The following is a 21,558-nucleotide window of genomic DNA, read 5'->3' on the forward strand; positions in this document are numbered from 1 at the left end:
GAGTTTCTCTTAATTACTGCTGTGCATGGCAGCACGATGGTTAGCACCATTTTCCAATAACAAGGCCTTTCAGCTGTTTGATCATTTGCCATGTTTATGGAAAAAGTTTTTACTTTTTGCAGCCTTCAAAAAGTAAATGATTGGTCTGTTTCAGATCTGAATCTTTAGCTTTAATGTAAATACAAAGATTAAAACAATGACCATGCCCAGCCAGTGGTTTTTATCACCTAGAAACTGACTCGAGCCTCTGTGCCCTCGAGCCTCTGTCATGTCTGGTCATTGTTGTCCAAATTGTAACCAATTCAAACACCGTATGAATAATCCTGTCCTTTTGTCCTGCAGGCAGCATCCAGCCTGTACTAGAATGCCTTCAGTCCGTGAAGAGGCCTCTCATAGAAAGAAGCGCTCAGGTAATTGCATAACCACATCATTTCCACACGCAGCATCACTATTTCAGAGTCTTTGAGCCACATCACAGTGGTACTCACACGATGGCTGCCATCTATTCCCGCATGATGAATGCACCAGTCGGTTGACCTTAATTAACTTTGACTGCAGCATCTTCCAACAGTGCTCAGCAAAACCAGCAGAAAGGGTTTAGTGGTCTGTGATGAGTCGTTTCTCTGCCTGTTTCACTTAATTGCACATGTGGGGTAATGGCAGAGGGGTTCGGGAGGGTATAGAAGAGGTGAGAGAAATCCATCTGATTGAAATAATTTTGTCCATATTCATCTTTTATGTGTGTAAAAACTGCCCTGAAACTTCTCACTTTAATGATGTGTTTACGTCCATTAAGCTTTCTCATTGTTGCACTTTTGCCCGATTTCTCTGAAGTCACAAAGCTCCATTGTTTTCAGGAATTTGTTCCAAGCTGTTTGGAGGGATGTTCTACTCTGGGAATGAATGCAAAGTTAAAAGACTGCATGTGGGAGCACAGCCTCAATTATTGAGGGGTGCTTTTCAACAGCAGAAACTTCTTCATAAATTGTAAAAAAGGAAAGTTGGAATGCAACTTCACCAAACCGTTTGATGTCCCGAGTTTGATGCTTTTATGGTTTTTATTTTTGCAGAATGCTAGGTCAGTGGTCAGAGCAGTTTTATGGTAGTGAGGAATACGGTGGCCCTGAAGTGCAAAGCATTCAACAAATCACTCGATACAAAAACATTTTTAAGATCACAACAACAATTAAAAAAAAAAAAAAATTTAAAAAGCAGCATTACATTTTAGAAAACAAAACAAAATTTCAGAAACCAAAACTTGAAAAACAAAAATGACAAAAAAAAAAAACATTTCAGAAAACAAAATTAATTTCCAGGAAAAAAAGAAATATTAAAAAATGAAAACATTTCAGAAAAAAAAATTCCAGAAAAAAATGAAATATTAAAAAATGAAAAACATTTCAGAAAAAAAAAATTCCAGAAAAAAAATGAAATATTAAAAAATGAAAAACATTTCAGGAAAAAAAATGAAATATTAAAAAATGAAAAACATTTCAGAACACAGAATGAATTTCCAGAAAACAAAACGAAATCTTCAAAAATGAAAAACATTTCCAAACCGGAAGAGGCAGGTACTATGGGACAACGCTGATTGGATGATGATTTTTGTCAATCATTTGAACTGAAAAGTATTTTAAATGAAGCGATGACGGATTTTATCGTCCAAACAACAATGTACTATAATAATCCACGTATTTCCCATTTATATATCAAATAAAAAATGCAGCAAACTGTTAATGAACTTTAAAATTATTTTTTTAACATTTCGCCTGACACACGGTCACCCGGAAGTAGTTTGTGAGCACTTTTACTTTGAACGCTGTGCGCTAATGTCTACGGCTGCGAGGTTCACGCTGTCAATCATCTTTAGGTAAGAATCAATTCTGTGATCTTTTCTTTTGTCAGTCACATGTCTCTAAGGATGTTAATTTTAGGATGTTAAAGTGTTGCTTTGAAAAGATAATTTCTTTTTATCTTGCGCATGCGCAAAAAGAACCCGATGGAGACGAACCGTCTTCACATGATAGCCGTTCCCGTTTTCGGTGACAACATGAGAGAAAAAGCTCCGAGCCAGCCTGATTCTGTGATTTATACAGTAATTACAGTAATTATATGGTATCAGTGTTGCTAAAAATCTACTTTAAGACTGAAATCAGTAAACAAGTTCTTATGGGAAATAATATTTAAGTGCATTGTATATTTTTGAACCATGCATATATACACATATACTGAAACTTAAAAATGAACTTTAAAGTTTATAAAATACTTAATTGAATTAACATGTGATATTTCTGCAGGTGAAGTTTCTCAAAGCGAAGTTCCAGAAAGGTTTGTGCTGCAGAAGAACAGATGGCAGCTCTACATGGGAATTCAAAAAGACTAAAGTCATTCAGATCATTGTGCAGTGTACAGGCAAGTCACTATGATTTATGTGAAATGTAATCAATAAATATTATTTAACTTTAATATCTAATTTTTTTTTTTTTAAATTGCAGGTCCTTTAAAAAACGTCTTTAACCTGCTGCATAAGCCTGATTAGTTGTAAATGATGCAGTGGGGAGTGAAAAACGAAGCACAATTCCTGCCTTTAGTGTCCGGCTGATGATCTGGAAATCACATCTGAGGAATCGCATCAAACACTTGTACAACTCCAAACAACTTAATGTTCCTTTAAGCAAAACTCCAGTTTAAAATGTTCATATTAGGCTTGCTTCATTTAGGAGTTTTTCCATGTTTACCATTTTAGGTTTTAAAGCTTTATTAACAAAGATGATGTTTGATTTTCAAAGCTGTTGTTTAGAAATGTTTTTTTGTCAATGAAAAAACTGAATGCTGACGTGAGGATTGTAATAATGGATATGAAAATAAACAAATTTGTTTCATAGCAATGCAGTATATTTATTGAAAACTTAACATGAATACGTTATTCAGTAACAGAAACAAAGAAACAGTTGTGGATTTTCCTTTAAGGGCTTCTTCATGCAGTTAATCAAATGTTGCGCTTACAATCAGCATTTACTCAGCGTACCTGTCAGTCACATTTATTAGAGGAAAAAATGCATCTGGGAAAAGTCTGTTTGTGCTTAACAACTATATCAAAAAGAGTCATGTCAGGAAAGGTTTGTCCACATTGCTGCTCAGCATCACATCCAGAGGAAGATGCACAGGTAAGGGAGCCCAGTTCCTGCTCGTACATGCTTGCAGCTTCCTCTGCACTGGACTCCAGCTCTTGAAATCCCTGACAGAGATAAATTAATAAATTAAAAATCCCTGACAGAAAAACATCAGCTGCCGTTCATCTTTCATTCAGGAAAAAGTTGAGTTCATCAAAATGAGGAGAAAATGGGTTAAACCATTAAAAGAAATTCATTAGGGAGGGGTCAAAACACCAAACTCAGAATAAAATACATTTCAGTCTTATAAAAAATACATTCTAAAACAATTTGGTATTCCTCCTCTGCCTGAAAGACTAAAACGTTTTTTTTAAAGATTTATTTTACACTACAGACTTTGCCACCTTTAGTTACACACCTGTACATGTCTGATGATGTGCACATCCAGTCATTTACTGTCATGTTTCTGTGCACTGACACACTCTAAAGTCACAGATCTTAATAGTGTGAATAAGAAGCATTCATAAATGTTATTCTGAGACACAAACTGCTGCAGTTTACCTGACATTTTTTATGCGGCTGGTACACCTGTCTGAGAATCCTGCCCACGTGACCCCCCCTCTCCAGCTGATGAGGTAACCTGTCATTAACGTATGACTGAAGGATCTTGGATCTGTCTGTAAACACCCACCTAGAAATCACGTTTAACGCTACATTTATTAGATCAAACAAATGTGCCTCCATACCTTATCTGTGGATGGCGGGACTGCATTTCCTGATGTGCGCCGTCTTTAACACCCGTTTCTTCGCAGCTGCTGCTTTAGACAGAATCTTCTCACGACATTTTGAAACATTTGTAAACCTGGTTGGTGTTGATATTTCTGCGTGCGTTCTGTCATCACATCCGCTAAATATTCAAAGATTAACGTTTATGTTAACGTTTTACCGTCCCTTTCTTTGTTTACCTGCAGAACGGACGTCATCCACACAAACTACTTCCGGGTGACCGTTCTGCTTCAGACGAAATATTCAAAAAATAATTTAAACCTTCATTATCTGTTTGCTGCATTTTTGATTTAATATGTAAATGGGAAATACGGGAATTATCATGGTACATTGTTGTTTGGACGATAAAATCCGTCGTCGCTTCATTTAAAATACTTTTCAGTTCAAATGATTGACAAACATCATCATCCAATCAGCGTTGTCCCATAGTACCTGCTTCTTCCGGTTTGGAAATGTTTTTCATTTTTGAAGATTTCGTTTTGTTTTCTGGAAATTCATTCTGTGTTCTGAAATGTTTTTCATTTTTTAATATTTCATTTTTTTTCTGAAATGTTTTCATTTTTTTTAATTTCATTTTGTTTTCTGGAAATTAATTTTTTTTCTGAAATGTTTTCATTTTGTAATATTTCTTTTTTTTTCTGGAAATTAATTTTGTTTTCTGAAATGTTTTTTTCTTTTTTATGTTTTGGTTTCTGAAATTTTGTTTTGTTTTCTAAAATGTAATACGCTTTTTAAATTGTTGCTGTGATCTTAAAAATGTTTTTGTATCGAGTGATTTGTTGAATGGTTTGCACTTCATCGAGTGATTTGTTGAATGGTTTGCACTTCAGGGCCACCGTAGAGGAAGGGCCTGAGCTTCAGAAACAAAGACAGACTGTCTGGACTGAACAAAGATCTTTTTTTCATTGGGGTCCATAAAGAAAACATTTTAAAATGTGTGATAAACATTAAAAGTTAAGAAATAAGAGACGAAAAAGACATGAAACCAAAGGGTGAGACACAGGGTCAGATATAAACAGCTGATGGAAACTATTGAAAAACTAAGAGACGTTATATGGATTTATTTTATAAAGATGCTGCAATATGTTTTAGAATTTACCTGTCAGTAGTAATGTGCACACAATATCATCATGATAACATAAATCCATCCGTTTTCCAAACATGCTGACTGCCTTTCAGGGGTGCAGAGTTGCTGGAGCCTATCCCTGCTACTGTTGGGTGAATTCGTTTAAAATTGTCACATTTTTTTAAGTAAAAAAAGTTTTTTCAAATATTAATAGGACACACCCTGTTTTATGAAACAAACAAACAAAAGCTCTGTGTTTTTTGCCATTGAGTTCACTGGTAAACATCTTTTAACGAGAACAAACATAAACAGCAGCAATTTAAAACAGCTGCATGAAATGCCCAATCCACAGTGTGTTCCACATTATTATGCAAATTGTATTTAAGTGTTAAAAAGATGACACTCGTAGTTTTTCAGTTAAACTCCTGGATGATAATGTGTCTCAGGGCTGGATGGACTCAACTTTCACAACCTTTCATCTATTTAAAATCCCTGCACAAACACTCTCAGCGTGACATTAGGCATTGTTACCCAGAGGTGTGACCCAGGACAGGTGACGGGGTCAACTGACTCGGTTGTTAGGGGACTTTGTTGGCTGTGAAAGGAATGAAACTCCAGCGAGGAGGATAAACAGTATATCTCTAGGGTCGGGTTAGACAGAACCCAGTTCTGTCCAACACCAGTCGGACGGTACTGAAGATGAGAGGCGAAACGTCTTCAAACCTGAAATTTTCTCCAGTTGATTTTTTTTTTTTAGAACTTTTCATTTTATCATGACCTGGATGGCTGAGAATCTGCACCGAAGCAGTTCACATCCAAACAGCAGCTTTGGGAGGCTATTCTGACATCCTGCAAAGAAATTCAAGCAGAAACTCTCCAAAAACTCACAAGTTCAATGGATGCGAGAAATGTGAAGCTGCTCCAAAATAAGGGCTCCTATGTTCAAATGGAACTTGACCTATTGAGATGTTTTTGATTGCAATAACTTTTGATTTCAGTTAATATGACCTCCTAAAGCAACAAATTCAACAAATGACCATTTTCAGTTCTTTAGAATCTAGAAAATGTTGTGGAACTCTGTTGTGTGTAAAAATGTGGAAGAGTGACTTTGAAAATACTGTTAACTTTAGGAGGTTTGCTCAGTAACATTTAATATCGACTCTAATGGTCAGTGACTTGAAAATCATGTTGACTGACATTTGCATTGAGTGTTTAGAAAAATATAATTTGCATTATAATTCGGAATGATCTTTAGTAGCAGAAAGATGATTCTTCTTAGTGACTTCTATTACATTTGGTATAGTTTTCTACAGATTTTGACTTGCAACTAATTAGTGAATCATTTTATGCTCTATTTATTATGTTATGTGTGCGTGTGATTGGAGCATTGTGTCAGGAACTGGTGGTGGAGGACCCAAAATGCAGGAGACCAGGATTGGTGACAGGAAATAAAACATTTAATTAGCAAACTGAAACATGACAAAACTAGGAGGGGAAACAAAACTGTGACAAAACATAGCAGATGACCTGACCAGGAAGAACAGAAACCAAGACACTTAAATAGGCTGAGGGCAATTAACTGAACTGAAGACAGCTGTGGATCATGAACCTGAAGGTGTGACTGACAAGGAAAACCAAACCACTGAATCCTTACACATTGTGTGTTTTATATTTTTATGTGTGTAATGATCTTTTATTTTGCTTTTGGATTATAAAACAGGAAAATGTTTTATGTAAAGCATTTTGAGTCGCGTTAGTAGGAAAGGTTCTAAATAAATAAAATAAACTTTGATACATTTGCCGCTCATAAAGGATTCTTGTAAACATCCTAATCATCCTAAGATTGTTTTTTGAGATCAAACTGCATTTTAAAATGAGTTTTACTTATTAGAAGCTATGATTCATAAACTCGCCCTCCAATATTAAAATAATAGACAAACATGCGCCGAATAACAGTCTGCAGTTCTGTCAGATGTACAACATCCAGTTAAACCTAAAACTCTGGATACATTATGGATCAGAACCTTCAGCTTTTATTTGATCTTTTATCTGTTCAGATATTATGTTCAGACTGAGGTTCATCTTGTCAATTTGAAACCAGTTTCAGTCCTGTTACTTCTGTTATTTAGTTCATAAAGGACAAAAGTGTTGTGTTAATGACTGTCATCAATAGGTTATTCTTTTACTTATCAATGTCTTCATACCTGGTTTTTATGATTCCCTCATGCTGTGCATTGGCAGAGGTCACCAGTCAGTCCCCTATGTAACCCTTGTGCTATCCTAGGCACTTTACCATTGGGAGTTGGGTCATCTAGACCCACTAGACCTTGTTTCTTCAATGATTTGTAATCTTCACTGGTGTCCATGGATTACATGTAATCTTTCCACCTTTATCCACCTTTGTCCTGGTAGGGAGAACACGTCAATGCAAGGGGGGGGGGGGTCATCTAAGATAGCACAAGGGTTAAAGCTGCAGGACAGATGAGGCTGAGGTAAATATGTCTTTAACCTTAAAGTCCACGAATCGACATGAAAACAGAAATCATTCAGTGGGGAACTGAACTTCTTCAGTGACCTGCAGCATCTCTGTCTGCCTGCACTGAGGAGCCAAACCTGCTGGATCCGCCTGGAAGCAGAGCTGACAGGCTGAATGATGATTTAAGTCTGACAGGACAGAATCTGTGTTCCAAAAGTGAATGCCGGTTAGAATCCTTAAAAAAGCATCAGAGTTTTTATATTTAGCAGCCTAAAATATCAGGAAGAATCTGCTCTGGCTTTACCAAAGAAGGTGCGAGCATCCTCATTAGTGAACACCAGCAGGAGGAGGGAGGCTAAACAAAAAATAAATAAAAAAGAGACATCCCTGGAGCAGCGTGACATCAAAACGCGCTATGACCTAGAAATGGAGCGCGCGCTGCCGTCGTGCGTGCGTAAGCAGCGGCGGCGGTGGCACATGGCCTTGCCTGCTGTTTACGTCGCTGATTGCGTGTCAGGAGAGGACACTCCAATTGGATCGTGTTAAATAAGTACTTTCGTTTTTTTTGCGAGCAATTAAAGGGGACGTTGGTGCACAGATTAAATAAATGCGCGGTTCGCGCGGAGTCCTTGACGCTCGCGCTCTCTGGATTACAGCGCGCGACTTGAAACAAAAACGAACCTGCAGCACACAACCAATAAAACGCTTTACACAAAGCATGGGCTCCATTCTTATTTGTTAAAATAAATAGAAAGGGGGTGGATAATTATATGGTTTTCGGCCATCGGGCGACGTCTATTCAGTGCTGGGCATCGGTACAAATGCGCGTGCCAATCTTCTCGCGCCCCATGCGCGTTCTGGCTTGAAGAGAGAGAACACTTAGTTCGTTTGAGTCCGGCTGTGCGTGCAGGAGGCGGAACCGAACACTTCACATCCCACTTTTGCGAGGATTACTAGGACAATCTAGTGGGAAGCACATGACAGTGAGACAGCCGGGAGGAAAGGCGGTGAGACGAGCAGCGGGACAGACAGACAGACAGACAGAGGAGGAGGCAGCACATCCGTGGAGGGCAGAGCTGCGTGAAGACATTTGGAGTTGCTGGAGAGACTGGCACCTCGCGGGTAAGGCGCAGAGACAGACACTTTCCCTGCTGCTGATGCTGCTGATGCTAAACTTGTTGGCATTGCAAAGCAGTGACGCTTGTGCACGCACTAATCTCTTTTGAGACAAGCTGCAAAGTTAAACTTCAGTCAGCATTTAGGAGGATGATTGGAGTCCTCTGATACAAAGATGGTGTCCTTGATCTGTAAGTCCGCCAGATTTAAGGCCTTCTATAGAGCACAGAGACTTATTCAGGAAATGCTTGGTTCCTCTGGGTTTATCTTTAAATATGCATGGATTCATTGGTTCACAACTTTAAATATATATATTTATGTACTGTGCACCCCAGAGGGCATGACAACCAGCAGGCTCTTTGTCTGGACTGATCAGGTGGTGTCAGTGACAGAGAACAATAATTGACTCGAAGAACAGCTGCTTTTAACTTCATCCTAACATGACATGTTTTTGTTGAGGATGTGATGGACTTTAATGAGTGAGAAGCTTTGATTTTATAGCTTTTTCTCACAGGTTAATAGTGAAGTGGCTGTGATATGTTGAGTGGAAATCACAGCTGGCTCCCACCGCCTCACAGTGTGGTGACAGGTGCCATCTCTGCTCATTGGCCGATCTGTCATTACCTAAGGGGGATAAATTCGCACGTTTGGTTCACTGAGTTTGAAAAGAGTTTGAGGAAAATCACATCTGAATTATGTTTGCAATATGTTTCTCTTTTTCTTACTTGATAAATGCACAGAATCTTTAGATGCATTCATATATTTTTTGCTGCAGTTAGAGTCCACAGTCTTGTGGGCAGCAGGTAAAACAGTGTGGGCCTGACCTGCTTGCACCCACTGACTCCGTTTTCGGCCTCATGTACAGCCAATCTCCTGGTCAACCTCAGGGGCTAAATCCCTGTGTAAAAGGACTCATGCAAGCTTGCAGTGGCACAGGGCATGCTAATCTTTTGATCTGGCGCGTTAATAAAACCTCTGGTTGACCGTTTCCGATTGTTTTCCGTTCTGACGCGTGTAAGAATGCTTGTGTGTGATCACGCATTGCACAGTTGTGCTGATAACTGGAGCAGAGATTAAAAACTTTGATCACAAAATGTTCCAAGGGGGGGTAAGAAGAGAGGAATAATGGATACTGTGCACAAATAACATTCATTAACAACCATGAATGGTTGTAATGTTTGTAATAATAAAATGCAACAGCAAAGAAATATGGAAGTTTTTCTGGAGCATAATTAAAAATAAAAGTCAAAACCAGAAATGCTTTTTCATTTTCAAAATGAAGCTGCATTTGTTGACTCAAAATCTAAAAGAAAAAGCAATCCGCCAAAATGCTTTTTCTTTTTCTTCTTCAACAGCACTTATTCTGTCACTTAATGAAAATGATAAAGAAAATGGTATTTGACATTTCATTTTCAAAACGTTCTCTAGTAAATGTGCAGCAACATTCATTTAGAAATGTCTAATCTGATCATTAAAATGGATTAACAGAAATGCTTTTTCATTTTCAAAATGTAACCGAATCAAATAACTCAAAAATAAAATTAAATGTCACTCCTTTAAAATGCTTTTTCATTTTCTTCTTTAACATCGCTCATTCTGTGACATAATTAAAGCGAAAATGCAAAGAGGGGATTGCATTTTTGTTTTCACATTCACCCCGCAAAAAGTGTAGCAAAAACCAGCCAGCGTTTCCAGGGGGGAGGCGGGGCGATGACGTGGCAGAGCATGGCTCTGTAGCCATGTTTTATGTTGGAAGTAAACCTTATCTTATGTCTTATCTCCACTGGTGGCACATTTCACATGCTGATAGAACATAGGGAACATTGTCTTTAATTCAGCGTGGTTAAAATCCCCGACAATAATATGCACAGCCTCAGGGTACTTGTCTTGGTTGCTGCTAATCGAGCTATGCAGGAGTCCCATTGCCGAGTTAGCATTAGCATCTGGTGGTATAGACACAGCAGTTGCCATGACCACAGTGAACTCTCTTGGAAGATAAAGAGGTCTGCATCTGACGGTCACATATTCCACATCTGGAGAGCAGTGACTGGCTACAGTCTTGGAGTTGGTGCACCAGTTATTGCTCACACATATGCACAGCCCCCCTCCTTGCTCACTGGTATTGAGTTTTGCTACAGTTTTTGCGGGGTGAATTTGCTACATAAAAACTTCCATAAAGAAACTGTTTCCTCACTGATAATTTCTCTTGTCCCATTCAGAAGTTTGTGAGAACGTTGAGTCCTTCGTCTGTTATCTCTCAGTTCTCTAAGAGTACAAATAGATGGACTTGCCAAGTGATTGACCAAAGATATTTGTCCTCAAGGACAACATTCAAATCTGGTAGGAATTTTCATTTTGTGCACTGGAATGAAAGGAAAGCATGAAGGGATTGGTCAGAATTAAATTTCCATGTAGTTGTCTCTGAAAGATGCAGGCATTCCGTCTGCCTTATTAAAGCAGGACAGGACTTGAGCCACTGTCTAGTCTTCAGGTTTACATGGGTTTTATATTTATCTTTTCAAAAAGCAGAGAGGAGCTTTCTGGCCTATAGTCAGAATTGAGATTTTTGCATGTTAGCCCACAGTCAGTTTGGTTTGTGCTCCCTTAGATCAGACAGATGGGAAACACAGCATGTAGGTCATGTGTTGTGATGCATTTTGAATGCTCCTTGTGGGAACCAATGAAGCGATAGTCTTAAAATTGGACACATTTGCTACCTTAACGCTTCTTTTATAGTATAATGTCTGTGCTTTCATTGAAATATCAACCAAATGCAAAGCCAAAGCACCACTTTCACACCATCTCTTTCCTTTTTTAATTACCACACGTTCATTTAAAACACAAAATCTGAAGACATGCTTAAGGATGTCATAGATTCACATAATGTAAATGTCAGTCTGCCTGATCAGAGTTGCAAAATATCCTCTAACTGCTGAGCTGTGCTGGGCTTAGAGGCAGGTTTCTTGTGACTTTGCTGTGAGCGGATTATTAGAAAAGAACTGAGGCCTGCAGTGAAACTGCAAACGTGCATGACGCACAGGTAAAAAAACGACAGGGGTAAACAATAATTTATCACAAAGTTCACATCCAAAGGACGGAAATTTGCTTCAGGTCTGTGAAGGGCTTGACTTAAAATGTTGAAAAGATCTTTGTCGCTGGATCTAAGTCAAGGAAACCCCAAGGCTGGCTAGAACTTCCACAAGAACTATTTTCATTCATTATCTGTTATTAGCTATTGTTCTCCGAGCAATTCTTTTGTTCTATGAAAGACTTTGTACATTGATCTCCTTAAACTTGCCCTGCCGCAGTGCTGAGGCATGTGATTGAGTCAGCAGCACATTGTCCACCACGGTGGCCACACACACTACGTGAGTTGTACTTCCAGCTGAATGAATACATTTGTCTTTGTGATGCACTTTCTTCCCTCACTTCCATCCCCACGTGATGAGGAGGAAAGCAGGAGATACCAGAAGAGCGTGGTACTTTGTTTTGGGTCACATGATCAAGAGCTGGAACTGAAGAACACGCTTGAGGAGGATCGATTGTTTGGACCAAAATCTGGTTTTTATGTTTTATCCCTAATAACATATTGTCTTTGTCATAAAGACGCTCCATGCCTATCGGGGTTTACAAGAACAAAATGGAAAAGCACGAAGACACAGGGAGGCTTTAGAGCAGTGTTTAACCTTTTTTTGGATATTTCTTCCTTAACAAATATCCAGTGGCACACCAGCATCCAAAAATGTAAAAGAGAAGAAACTCCATAGTCTGTAATGATGTACAGTCCCTCCACAGTCCACAGTCTCCTGTTTTTGTCATTTTTGAGGCAGAAAGGCTGGAAGTGGCTGCTGCTTTACCTAAAAGTTGTAATAAAAGTTGTGATACTTTTCAGGTATGTGATACTCGCACAGGTAGTTGTTTTTCCCTCCGGTTTATTTATAAGCAGTTTTCATGTAACCTTATTAAAATAATAAATAAATACCAACAATGTTATATTCTTTCTAACTAGTGAATTATTTTTAACAATATTTGTTTAAATGTTCATGCAAGAGCAACTGTAATTTTTGAACAATTAGATTAGAATAACATGCATTTTTCCCAAAAGAGACCAAGATGTTATTCATCTTTATGATTAATTTTAACTACACAAAAAGGAAACATGTTGACATTTTATTAGTCTTTGTCTTAATCAGAAATCCAACTTTAACAAAAATGTTTTACTTCTCTTTGGGTAAATAAATTGAAGTCCAAGTCCAAGAGGTTTGTTTTTCCAGGAAATGATTTTAATTGCATATCTTAAAGGGAGGCTGCACAAAATGATTAATACTTTACCCTGTTCTTTTAGAAATTATAGGAACCACAGGTGATCTGTGTGGTTGGTAGGACACTACGAAATCTTTCGTATAGGTCGGATGGGGTCATACCATTTAAGGCCTTAAATGGTTAAGAACAGGTTACTGCAGAGAGACTGTAGACAAATTGGACACTCAAGAGCAGCAAGCGAAGAACAACTAAGTCATTACATATTTGTCAAATAGTTTCTGTTCAAAATGGTTATAAGAATAGCAAATACCACAAGTTTGACATGCGTTTCTGCTTAGATACCTGCGTGAGTTTGGAGTCAGGCTGATGTTACTCAACACGGTCACAACTGAGTCACGGATTATGCTCATGAGCATATTTTTGACCTAATCTCATATAATCTGTGACGGATTGATGGTTTTGGAATACTTACACTCTAAAAAATGTTATTTTCCACGGGTTAACAGTTAAGTTGTGTCGACATTTCCTCTTCATCCTGAATCTGAGAGCTCGGAAGTTTTACGCAAACTCCACTGGGTGGTCTGGAAATAAATGGCATGCATGGAATCTTCATGCCCGCACTTTGCTGATTGACTGAGTAATATTAGCACATTCCACAACAGAATAATGAAATTATGATGTACGGTAACTCAAAAATGGTAGTTTTTTTTGAATATTCTCAGAAACCCATAAATAAATAAATCCCTGTCTTCTTTCAAAATATGGCGTGCATGTAAACATGGTCACCAACTCCACGTCTGACTCCACCCTGAACCGGATGCTGGTGTTTTGCTAATGTGTTTTTTGGTTTTGGTTTTTGTTTCTTTTGTTGCGGCTCAGTATAGTTTGTCTTGGTTTAAGTTCTTGTTTAACCCTTTGAATGAATGACCATTGTTTACTTTTTTACCAGCTGTTATTCCTGCCTGAGTTCATCTGTTTTCTATTAATCATTATGAATGTATTCAATTTAAAATCAATTCCTGCAGCAGATCTTTACCACCAAATTGTGTTGAATCCTTCATCTTTACTTGTGTTTGTTCTAATTTTCTGGAGTTTCACTTATTGGTTTTTGAAGCAAATCGTATTTTGATGTGGATTAGGCTCCCATTAATAAGAATTCAATGTCCAGGTGAAAATTAATTTTATGCATAATGAACGACCCCCCCCCCCCCCCCCAGACTAGGACATCACGCCAAGTGAAACCGTAAAAAAAACTAATGGGCCGAAATATTGCTTGGGGAATCCCCTCCCCCCCCCCCCCCCAAAAAAAAATACACAAACAAAACTTTAACGCACATGGCGGGGATATCCAAAGGCAGTTTTCAAATTATTATGGGATGGCCACACTTTTGCTTTGTGCAAAAATGTTAGATTTGCAGATTTTCACGTTTTCCCACAATATGAGAAAAGTAAAGTTTTGTTCATGTGATTTTTCACCAAATTTCTGGTCTACAACCACCGCTGGATTTCATCGACCTTTGACCTCGGGAAGCGGTCGCTATATTGAACTAAAAAAAAAACGTTTACAAATGAGAACTCGTCCTAGGGATTTTCTCTACCTTCTCGTCAAGAAGAATAAAAGATAATTTATCCGATTCTGTTTGATTCTCCAGCATCCCCTTTTTCCTCTGCTGTGAAACAATTGGGGAAAAACTGTTGCAGCTAGAGGTTGTATATTTTGAATGGCATGCGAAAAAGTGGCGTTGTGCTGTTACTCGCACATTTTTAACAGATTACTGTGAAAATAAAAATGCATAAACTCCTGGGATGAGTTAAGCAAAATGATATAACATAGGAAATGACGATTTTAGGAATGAGGGCAACCTCTGTTGCTAAGTAAATTCAAAACTTTACTTTTACCAAATACTTTTACCACTGCAGGCGCGGCCGGTAGGCAAACTGCAGGGGGTCCAGAGAAGAGCTCACCAACGGTCTCACTTGAGCCAACACCAGCCTCTCCAGCACCTTCATCACTTGAGAAGTGAGGGCAATTGGACGGAAATCACAGGGATGAGATGAAGATGTCTTCTTGGGTACAGGGACCAGGCAGGAGGTCTTCCAGAGGAGGGTCACCTTCTCCAGTCTGAGGCTCAGGTTGAAGAGATGCTGGAGAACCGCAGACAGCTGGTGGGCACAGGTCCTCAGGGTACGAGGGCTGACGCCACCCAGGCCCGCTGCTTTGTGCTGGTTAAGTTTCTCCAGCTGTTTCTTCACCTGGCAGGCTATTACAAGTCAATAGCCTGGTGTGGTAGAGGGGGGAGAAAGGTGAGGAGGTGTGAGGGGTTCATGAGGGGGGAGGTGAGATAACTGAGATGGAGCAGGAGCTGGGGAGAGGTGTGGTGGAGGTGGGGGGAGGAGGCTGAGGCATTCAGAGAACTAAACCTATTGAAAAAGGTCTTAAACTCGTCGGCTGTCTCTTTGCTGCCTGTGATGGGTCTGCTTCTCCCCCCACATCCTGTGATCTTCTTCACTCCAGACCGCACCGCTCTCATGTCGTCCTGCTGGAGTTTGGATTCCAGCTTCCTCCTGTGGGGCTGCAGCTCTGTATGCATTCTTTGCATTTGCATACAGCAGAACCAGAGTTTTGTTTTCCCCAGTGGGACAGTTCACATACTGAGTGAAGACCCCAAGCGCTCTGTCCATGGTGATGTTGTCTAAAGTCTATGTCATGGTGCCTCTGGCGGACTCCTCCCCCTCTCCTCTCTGCTTGGCCTCTGATTGCTCCCAGCTGCGTCCACTCTACTCATCACCCTGCCAGACCTACTTAAGGAGCTCCAGGATCATCATTCATCGCCAGTTCGTTGCCCCTGATGGTGCTTAGTCTGGTCATCATAGTTTCTCGCCCTATGTTATTGCTCTCGCCTCACGAACCTTTGTCTTGTCTTCAGGATCATCTAAACCCACGAGTGGACGCCCAAATCTACTTCCATCCAAGCGGAGGATACCCCCAGAAAACCTACCTCCTTCCAGCACGCCGTCTGAACTCCAGGCCTCAGCTCAAGCCACAGCCGAACCTCCAGCCACGCCACAGGCCACAGCCGAATCACCCGCCTCGTCCAAGGTTCGCCCGGAGCCGTCACAGGATTCCTAGACTCGTCTTCAAGATCGCAAACGGGTCGTCGATCTCGCCATCCCCTGCCACAACAGGACTGCGCATTTCCCTGAAACATTAAATCCATTTCTACTTTCACTCTTCTCCTGTCCTCCTTCCGGGTTCCAGCGTCTGGGTCTGTTAGCCTCGCTAGAGTCATGACAGAACGAACTGGCCCAACGCCTGACCCAGCTGACCCGGAGGGACTCCGCCTCGCCGTAACTCAACAAGGGATTATGTTAGGACGCCAAGCAGATGCCCTTACCCAAATGGCTTCGGCGCAGCAGGACTTATTTCGCCGCTTAGACGGTTTGACCCAAACACTCCTGGAACTAACCGGTCACTCTGCTAATTCCGCTACAGGATCTTCCGTGCTTTCTTCCGGCAACATTGCAGCTTCCTCTTCCGGTTCCGCCAACCCACCCGAAAACTTCCGGTTACAGCCTGAACCATTCCTGGGGGACGTAGAAGCTTGTGGCGGCTTCTTACTCCAATGCCAACTCATATTCCAGCAGGCTCCCAGGTACTATCACTCCGATCACAGTAAAATCACCCTTATAATTAACTCACTCCGGAACAAAGCTTTACAGTGGGCTCAGGCTTTTGTGTCTGCCAACCCTATCACGCATCTCCGCTACGAACACTTCCTGAATGAATTCCGTCTAATTTTTGATCAGCCCCGTAAACGGGAGGAAGCTACACGAAAACTTCTGAATCTTAAACAACGCAACCGAACGGTTAGCGAACACGTTATTGACTTCCGCATCCTGGCGGTTGAAGCAGGCTGGCCCGATCTGGCTCTAAAAGGCATATTTTATCAATCATTGAACGAAACTATAAAAGATCATCTCTGTACTCAGCCTGAAGCTAACTCCTTCGAAGATCTCGTTACAGCGGCCCTCCGTTCAGACATTCGCCTCAGAGAAAGGCATCATGATCGCCAACAGGCCCCAAAGAAAAACCTCAACAGTCCAGGCCTTTCAACCATCACTGCGCTGCCACCTCACAGAATGGATTTTCTCACCAGCCCCAAACCATCGGAGGAACCTATGCAGATTGGCCACTCCAAACTCTCTGCGGAAGAACGACAGAAGCGCAAAGAGGAAGGTTCGTGCTTTTATTGTGGTGGTCAAGGACACTTTGTTTCACAGTGCGCTCGGCGTTTAAACTTCCGAACCCCCCGCTAAGGGACAGGTCGCGGGGGGGCAACGTCAACTCTCAGGAGAAGCAAAGCTTCCTGTACATTCCTGTCAGGTTATGCTGGAAAACGCAAACTCATGCTTCTAGGGCCCTTATTGACTCAGGAGCAGAACAGAGTCTGATTGATCATGGACTGGTATCTAAACTTGGTTTACCCATAGAACTTTTGGAAGCTCCTGTCGAGGCCTCAGGCTTAGGAGGACAGCACCTCTCCAGGATTACACATCGAACCAAACCAGTACAACTGCTCACCTCTGGCAACCACAGGGAAGTAATACAATTCTTCATTACTCAATCTACTCAGACCCCCATAGTACTAGGTTACTCTTGGTTAAAACTGCATAACCCGCAATTTAACTGGAGTTTGGGACACATCATTAACTGGAGTCCTTATTGTTCTGCTAACTGTCTCTCGTCTGCTTTACCTTCCACGCTTCATCACGCTGTTGACTCTCCCAGTAAAATAAATCTGGATAAGATCCCCTCATGTTATCATGATCTCCGTGACGTTTTTTGCAAATCTAAGGCTAGCGCCCTACCTTCCCATCGCCCCTATGATTGTGAAATCAAGCTGCTACCAGGTTCTACGCTACCTAAGGGTCACCTTTACAATCTATCTGGGCCAGAGAAAATATCGATGGAAAGCTATATTCAGGAAGCGTTAGCCTTGGGTCACATTCGTCCCTCGTCATCCCCTGTAGGGGCCGGTTTTTTCTTTGTTGAAAAGAAAGATAAATCTCTTCGCCCCTGCATTGACTACCGGGAACTCAACCTAATTACTATAAAGGATAAATATTCTCTGCCTCTAATCTCCTCTGTTTTCGACTCCGTCCAAGGAGCTCATGTTTTCTCGAAACTGGACCTTCGTAATGCCTACCATCTGGTTCGGGTCAAGGAGGGGGATGAATGGAAGACCGCTTTCAATACACCCCTAGGGCATTACGAATATCTGGTTATGCCTTTTGGGTTGACTAATGCCCCAGCAGTCTTTCAAAGGCTGGTCAACGACGTCCTCAGGGATTTTCTTAATCGCTTCGTTTTTGTATATCTGGATGATATCCTCGTTTACTCTGACAATCTCACCCAGCATGAACAACACGTCCGTCAAGTCCTCACTCGTCTCTTAGAAAACCAGCTGTTTGTTAAGGCGGAGAAATGCGAATTTCATGTCAATTCTGTACAGTTCTTGGGCTATATCATTGAAGCAGGCCGTATTAAACCAGATCCCTCCAAAATCGAGGCCGTATCCGCCTGGGAACCCCCTATCAACCGCAAGAAACTCCAACAATTTCTGGGTTTCGCTAATTTCTATAGACGCTTTATCCGCAACTATAGTAGCATTGCTGCTCCCCTCACTCGCCTCACATCCACCCATCAAAGATTTCAATGGACCCCAGAAGCCCAACAGGCCTTTGACCGTCTAAAGAAACTATTTGTCACCGCTCCCATTCTCATTCAGCCGGATCCCACACGACAATTCATCGTGGAAGTCGACGCCTCGGATTCGGGGGTCGGCGCCGTCCTGTCTCAGAAGGAACTCACGTCTGGAAAACTCAAACCCTGTGCTTTCTTTTCCAAGAGGCTATCGACGGCGGAACAAAACTACGACGTGGGAAATCGTGAACTTCTGGCTATAAAATTGGCCCTGGAGGAGTGGCGGCACTGGCTGGAGGGGGCGGAGCACCCGTTTATCGTCTGGACAGACCATAAAAATCTCGCATACCTTAGGACCGCCAAGAGACTCAACTCCCGCCAGGCCCGGTGGTGTCTGTTTTTTGACAGGTTCAGGTTCACCATCACCTACCGTCCAGGAACCCGGAACGTCAAACCAGACGCATTATCCCGCAAGTACAGCACCACAGAAAACACCATCACCAACACCATAGTCCCCTCCACGTGCATAATCGGGGCTCTCACCTGGGACATCGAAAATCGAGTTCTCCAAGCCCAAGGTGAGGAACCTGGTCATGCCCCATGTCCTCAAGGCACTCTTTATGTTCCCACCTCCCTCAGGGCGGACGTTATCTCCTGGGGTCATTCCTCCCGGCTGTCCTGCCATGGCGGCGTCCAGCGCACTCTCCATCTCCTCCGTAGGAGGTTCTATTGGCCGTCTATGGATAAGGACGTCCGCGAATATGTGGCGGCGTGTACCACCTGCGCCCGCTCCAAGACCTCCAATTCTGCTCCTGCTGGTCTGTTACAACCACTTCTCACCCCCAGCCGGCCATGGTCTCACATCGCCTTGGACTTTGTCACCGGGTTGCCTCCCTCACAGGGCAACACCGTCATACTCACCATCATTGACCGTTTCTCCAAGATGGCTCATTTCGTCCCTCTAGCCCAGTTACCTTCCGCCACTGAAACCACTCAAGTCCTGGTAGACCAGGTGTTCCGTCACCATGGCATCCCCTTGGACATTGTGTCTGACCGTGGTCCCCAGTTTGTCTCCCAAGTCTGGAAGGCTTTTTGCTCCGCCCTGGGGGCCACGGTCAGTCTCACTTCCGGCTATCACCCCCAGTCCAACGGTCAGGCAGAGAGGGCCAACCAGGAACTGGAGGCAGCCTTGCGCTGCCTGGCGGCACAAAACAATGAGGACTGGTCCCAGTATATAGTATGGATCGAATACGCCCACAATACTCACGCATCTTCTGCTATTGGGGTGTCACCGTTTGAGGCTGCTCTCGGGTACTCACCACCTCTGTTTCCGTCCCAGGAATTCGATTTGGCGGTGCCCTCGGTCCAACAACACCTCCGGCGTTGTCAACGAGTCTGGCGCCAGACCACAGAGGCTCTCCTCCGCACCAAGGAGAGCAACTGTCGCATCGCCAATCGTCACAGGGTGGTGGGACCCGTTTATCAGCCCGGACAGAAGGTATGGCTCTCCGCCCGAAATATCCCCATCCAGGCCACCTCCCGGAAACTGGCTCCTCGCTTCATTGGTCCTTACACGATTGAGAGGATTATCAATCCCACCTGTGTCCGTCTACGCCTCCCACGAGCCCTCAAGGTACACCCCTCGTTTCACGTTTCTCAAATCAAGCCCGTTCAGGACAGTCCTCTGTGCCCGCCGTCCGCTTCCCCACCACCCGCCCGGGTCATCGACGGCGCCCCTGCCTACACTGTCAGCCGCGTCCTGGACATCCGGCGGCGGGGTCGCGGGCACCAGTTCCTGGTTGATTGGGAGGGTTATGGTCCTGAGGAGCGGTCATGGATATCCCGCTCTCTCATTCTGGACCCGTCCCTCGTTGAGGATTTTTTCCGGGCTCATCCTGATCGCCGTCCTGGACCGCCTGGAGGCGGTCGTTGAGGGGGGGGTACTGTCATGGTGCCTCTGGCGGACTCCTCCCCCTCTCCTCTCTGCTTGGCCTCTGATTGCTCCCAGCTGCGTCCACTCTACTCATCACCCTGCCAGACCTACTTAAGGAGCTCCAGGATCATCATTCATCGCCAGTTCGTTGCCCCTGATGGTGCTTAGTCTGGTCATCATAGTTTCTCGCCCTATGTTATTGCTCTCGCCTCACGAACCTTTGTCTTGTCTTCAGGATCATCTAAACCCACGAGTGGACGCCCAAATCTACTTCCATCCAAGCGGAGGATACCCCCAGAAAACCTACCTCCTTCCAGCACGCCGTCTGAACTCCAGGCCTCAGCTCAAGCCACAGCCGAACCTCCAGCCACGCCACAGGCCACAGCCGAATCACCCGCCTCGTCCAAGGTTCGCCCGGAGCCGTCACAGGATTCCTAGACTCGTCTTCAAGATCGCAAACGGGTCGTCGATCTCGCCATCCCCTGCCACAACAGGACTGCGCATTTCCCTGAAACATTAAATCCATTTCTACTTTCACTCTTCTCCTGTCCTCCTTCCGGGTTCCAGCGTCTGGGTCTGTTAGCCTCGCTAGAGTCATGACAGTCTAAAGTCGGCTGCCGTGTCTGCAGGCGGGAAACGGTGGTAGTGATGACGTCAGTGGCGGTCTCAGCATCGGCGGATGGAGGAACATAAACATTCACCACCACAACCGATGTGATCTCCCTCGGCAGATGATAAGGCCAGACTCTGACCGCCAGAGTCAAAAGAGTTCATTTTTTGCAGACTACTTTTTATATAATTTACATGTTGTTAGTTTGCTGTTTTCCTGTTTGCAGTCATAGATTACAATGAATGTTTGATTGCGGTAGTTTGTTTCCTCCTCCCTCATGTGTCCAGTATGGTTTTGCCCGTCTTTAAAGCTTCTCCAGTGTGTCAGTGAGAGGGGCGGAGTCTGTTCAGGTTTAGTCCCACTTGTTTGTTCATGTACTTATTTTTTCAGTTGGGCCCATATTACTGTAGTCTTTGGAAATACTCTGTTTTGTACTGTAATCCTTCTTTGCAAAAAAAAAAAAAACAACAACTAACAAACAAACTAAGAAA

At 42.7% G+C, this 21,558-nt stretch overlaps 1 protein-coding gene across 2 annotated transcripts in view; it reads left to right on the forward strand.

The window, feature by feature from the left end:
- Positions 1–8,147: 8,147 nt before the first annotated feature.
- The window catches only part of LOC101169686 (sodium-coupled neutral amino acid transporter 3), a 74,817-nt gene continuing 61,406 nt past the window's right edge, over positions 8,148–21,558 (forward strand). The window contains exon 1 of one of the 2 annotated variants that reach the window (XM_023954726.1): positions 8,148–8,563. The gene's annotated coding sequence lies outside the window, so the exon portion shown is untranslated. The remainder of the gene's footprint in view (positions 8,564–21,558) is intronic. The other variant, XM_023954727.1, reaches the window with a different exon arrangement.

The sequence above is a fragment of the Oryzias latipes genome, chromosome 5 (assembly GCF_002234675.1).
Source record: "Oryzias latipes chromosome 5, ASM223467v1".
In the NCBI taxonomy this organism is placed as follows: domain Eukaryota; kingdom Metazoa; phylum Chordata; class Actinopteri; order Beloniformes; family Adrianichthyidae; genus Oryzias; species Oryzias latipes.